We start from the raw sequence: 4,728 nt of genomic DNA on the forward strand, positions 1-4,728 counted from the left end.
TGTAATTATTATTTTTATTATTTTTATTGCCCCGGACAACAATAAGTGCAGAATAAATATCACCAAAGAGAGCTGTCATCAGAGCCTGTTTACAGACCCATTAGAGCTGGGGTTCATGGTATAATGATGCGAGCAGTCGCCTGTGGCTGTTGTTATACTGGTAGACACATGAGGAGCATTAGAAAATTGGCTCATTTATTCATACTAACTTGGCAGGTGGAATCCAGTACAGTCTTGTGTGCTTTAATGACACTGGTAACAAACTAACCTGTTGAGTGACTTTATACGGACAAGCGAGACAGTAGAGCACATAGCTAGGCTTTGGTTTTGCCCCTAGGTGCCATTTGTGAAATTCTTCCCATTAGGGTTGAGTGGACCCAATGAAGGTCACCCACTTGTTCACCCAAGTTCAAAACCAATTGAGAGGCAGAGACAGGAGAGAGCTGGAAATGGAAATGTCATCTTTATCACTGATAAAACTAGGCTGGGAGACGTGGCTTAGATATGATCAAAAGGCTTGCCTAACATTCTTTTCAACTAACCTCACATTCTCAAACACCTGGCTTCCTGGGACTTAGAGCTCGCCCTGCCAAATAAGCCCCTGCAGAGTTCACAGGACAGAGCAGAAGGTGTACTTTCCTCAGGCATGAAGCAAAAACAAACAGCTGAGAGTGGTGGGCCAAGCCCTGCCGGCTCAGATCTGTTCCAGTGCTCATCGCTCAGATCCGTTTCCCTTCTTCCCACGAGCAGGGCAAGGGCAGAGAGACCAAAGGCGTGGAAGCACGGATCCCTGTCACCCCCACACTCTCTGTGCCAGGCCCTATGCTAAGGACGCTACTCATGGTCTCCAGCAGCACAACTGTCCTATGACATAAGTGCTATTGGACTAATGTAGAAACAACAGCTTCGTAAGAGTAGTTTCTCCAAGATCACCCAGCGAGAAAGTAGGGAAAGAAAATTCATCCTTCAGTCTCCCTGACCCCAAAGCCTGTGCTCTTAGCCCAAGCACTGTGAAGTCTCAGACACTTTGCATTTAATAGTGCAAAATGTCTCACCTAGCACGTACCTGGACATAGAGCCAGATGTCCCTATTTCTTGGTTTCGCCATCTGCTCAATGGGGAGAACAATCCTAACTAAGAAGAGAGAACTCTTATAAGGAAGAGATAATAAAGAGTGGTTGTGAATTACAGCTAGCCGACACACACGCGGATGCCCAGCGAATGCACGCATGCGTGAAGGATACATACTTAAATGGGGAGAACAGAGTGTGCTGTGCTCTTTGCAAAATGTTCTTTATCTGTGAGCTGATTCTTGCCGATGCTGCTGGGTGAAGGAGGTTCGCCTCGTTTCCCATAAAATGATAAATTGGGTCACATTGTGCTTGGGAGAGTCTTTCAGTCATTCGTCCTTCCATAAAATATGTATAAGGTGTCCACTTTGTACCAAGCGGCTTGGGGCTAAATACGGGGGATGCTTTGGTGGGACAGATTATGCTCACGTGACCCAGGACTATGTGGTTCTGTGCATACCCCGGAAAGGGAAGGTAGTTAAAAATATGAAAATGTCTGCTCAGCTGTGGAGGATTCTTGACAGATCTGTTTTCAGCTAGCATAACTCTCGTTCTTCTCAAACACGCTTTCACTGTATTTGACGGCTGAAAGAAAAACACTCGCTTTTACTCACATTTCTGACACCAAACATGTGGGGTGTTTTCCCGCCACATCAACCAATTTTCCAATTCTGCAGACATCATCTGGGTGCCCTACAATTTAATCATGACCCTAACAACCTGGAGTTAATGCAGACCCCACAGGGACAGGGCTCAGAGCCACAAGACTGTCCCCCACTTCAGATACCAGTCGCAAGTCCTAGATTGTCACCTGTACTTCTGACCAATCAACTATAAATTGGGGTTTCTATAACTGTCTCCTCATTCTCAATAATTTGCTATAATGCCATACAGAATTCAGGGCAACAGTTACTAACATTTACCTGGTTGTTCTGAAGGACATGATAAAGGACAGATGAGCACCTAGATGAAGAAGTACATAGGATGTGGTCGGAAGGGTCCCAAGCACAGGAGCCTCTGTCTCCGTGGAGTTGGGCCATGCTGCGCTCCGGGCTTGTGGATGTGCTCACCAACCCAGAAGCTCTTTGAACCTGGTACTTTAGGGATTTTTACGGAGGCTTCATCATGTAGATAACAATCCATTATTCACTCAGTCTCCATCCAGCTCCCCTCTCTCCCCCCAACGGATGGGGCAGAGGGCTGAGCATTCTAAGCATCCAGTCACGGCTTGACCTCTGTAGTGACCAATCCCCATCCAAGAGCCCACCAAGCATCACCTCATTAGAACAAAAATGTCCCATCACCAAGGAAATTTCAAGGATTTAGGAGCTGTGTGAAAGACACTTCTGATCACTTGGGAAAATATGAAGGTTTTAGGAGCTCTGTTCAGGACCCGGGGACAGAGACCAAGTACATATTTCTTATTATGTCACAATCGCCGGTAGCATCACCATGATGACAGAATTCATTCATTCATTCAGTTGCACGCGCGAAGGTGTCTGTGAAGCCATATGTTTATTTCTCAGGATTCTCTTTGATTAGGGCCAATTGGAAAAAAATAATTGGGGCTCAAAATGGCAGTGTTTTGGAAATAGTCTCACTCATTTGCTGGTTAGTGAGATGTGGCTCATCTACAAGTATATTGTCTTCTTTTTATGCCAAATGTGGACATCTCGTGGCTATCTATGGAGAACTTTCCAAAAGGTTTATTTAAATACCCTGATAAAGAACACAGTGAAAGTGCTTGGGATATTTAGATGGAACAGACCAACGATAGTTGAGGGGAGGTTTTCTGGGCTTCGTCGTACCCTTTTGCTGCTCTTTGCCAACAAATTCAGTGTGTTTCTGTCCACTCTGAGGCTTCCACTTGTAAGATTAAAACAGTAACTGCTATCGGATAAATCCTAAAGACTCACCCGGTTTTCCCCTTATTGCTAATAGACTTCTTGACAGTCAAGATTCTCAGTTGTTTCCATACTATCTCTGCTCCAGCAAGCCCGTCCTCATTGCTGTATCCAAGTGCCCTTCTTGAGTCAAGCTCTAAGCTTCCGTTCAGGACAAATGCATTGGTCTCGATTTGGTTCATAGCTTGTCTTTCGTTCTAGAATATTCTTTACCCTTTCTCTACCCCCTGAAATGCTAGTCATTCTGCGAAGATCAGCCTGAGTCTTTCTCTTTGATAAAGACCTCCTCCCATAATTGCACTATCTCACAGAAATAGTCCTCATCCTCTAAGTCCCATAATGCTTGCTATCGAACTCGCATTATTTTATAGCACTTAACTGTTTGCTCTGTGTTTCTTTTTCCTCCCAGCTAGATGGCAAGCTCGTGCATAGGAGATACTATTTTTATGTCTTTCGTTAGAGCCTTTGTCTTGGTTAGTGCCCAGAACAGTGCTCTGCTCATCACAGGTGCTTGATAAGTGCAGAATAAGCGCAGGAGCCCTCATCTGCCGAGGTCCGCGCGATCCTGAGCTCTGGTGATAACTCACACCCGGAAGGGTGTTCAATAGGTTGGCCTTTCCTTCCTAGCTTTTCTGCGTGATAAAGTGGAAAGAGCTTAAACTTCGGTGTCAGAGAAGCCAGCACTTATTCATTCAATGACCACAGCCAAGTTTTCTTCAAAGCCCCTGAACATCGGCTGCCTCATCTGCATAGGAGAGATAATGCCTCTCTCCTAAAACTGCAGGAAATCACTTTCTCGGGGAAGCTGGCACAGTGTTTGGCACCGACAAGATGCCTCTTCTTGCTACCCGCTTGGACTCCGCCCAAACTGCACCTTCTCCTCTGCCTTTAATCAGGTAGCTCCCAAGTGCCCGCCTCTGTTCAGTTATATCCTGATTAATGAAAGCTTTCTAAGGAAGCTCAGCTTGGTGCAAACAAACTCACAGAAACCTCTAAATCTTGTGAAGCGGAGCTGTCCGAGCGCATTAGCATGACAAAACCACCTCGGGGACACAGCTATTTGTCCGAGTCCAGTTGAAGAGGGGGCCATGTCCGCTCAGCAAAATGGCCAAGCGTTCTAAATATATCTGGATGCTCCGCTTCCTTCTCTACTCAGAGATTGTCAGTAACCAGAGATTCCTCAATGACTTCGCGTCAGTCCCACCGCCACGCTGCGAAGGACCTGGTGTCGTTAATTCCCTGACTCGCTGACTTGGAGTCGAATGAGAATGAGTTTCAGCCAGCGTGTTACCCCAACCAGTAGTTATATTTTAAACCTTTCTGTCTTTGGTGGCATATGCAACTTTGTCACATGGAACAAGATCTTCGGCATCCGCAAGCAGAGAGATTTTCTTTCCTTTTTTTTTTTTTTTTTTAGGTGAAGCAACCCTTGGTTGACCTCACTGATTGCAAGGACCTTGTCATCTTACAATCCCTTATTTTTTTTTATTTTTTACGCCTACAGCACCTAGTCTTCCTAGGCGGTCTTCCATTCAAGTACGAACCAGGCCTGACCCTGCTTAGCTTCCAAGATCAGATGGGATTGGGTTTGTTCAGGGTATCGTGGCTGTAGATGAAAGATTTTCTGGAGCTGAGACATTTATAATCTCGACCTGCAGGCTCTAACGTTGACCTTGAGCATAAACCAAATTTAGCATTTTTTAAGGTGATAGGATATGTTGGCTCAGGTGTGGTGTCTCCCATGTTCTTCGATG

At 45.5% G+C, this 4,728-nt stretch overlaps 1 protein-coding gene and 1 pseudogene across 2 annotated transcripts in view; one reads left to right on the top strand and one right to left on the bottom strand.

Annotated features, from left to right (window-relative positions):
• The window catches only part of ASTN1 (astrotactin 1), a 297,914-nt gene that overhangs the window by 19,754 nt on the left and 273,432 nt on the right, over positions 1-4,728 (top strand). The window lies entirely within an intron of this gene.
• Positions 4,470-4,588, bottom strand: LOC111740566 (annotated as a pseudogene).

Source organism: Pteropus vampyrus, unplaced genomic scaffold (assembly GCF_000151845.1).
Source record: "Pteropus vampyrus isolate Shadow unplaced genomic scaffold, Pvam_2.0 Scaffold65, whole genome shotgun sequence".
In the NCBI taxonomy this organism is placed as follows: domain Eukaryota; kingdom Metazoa; phylum Chordata; class Mammalia; order Chiroptera; family Pteropodidae; genus Pteropus; species Pteropus vampyrus.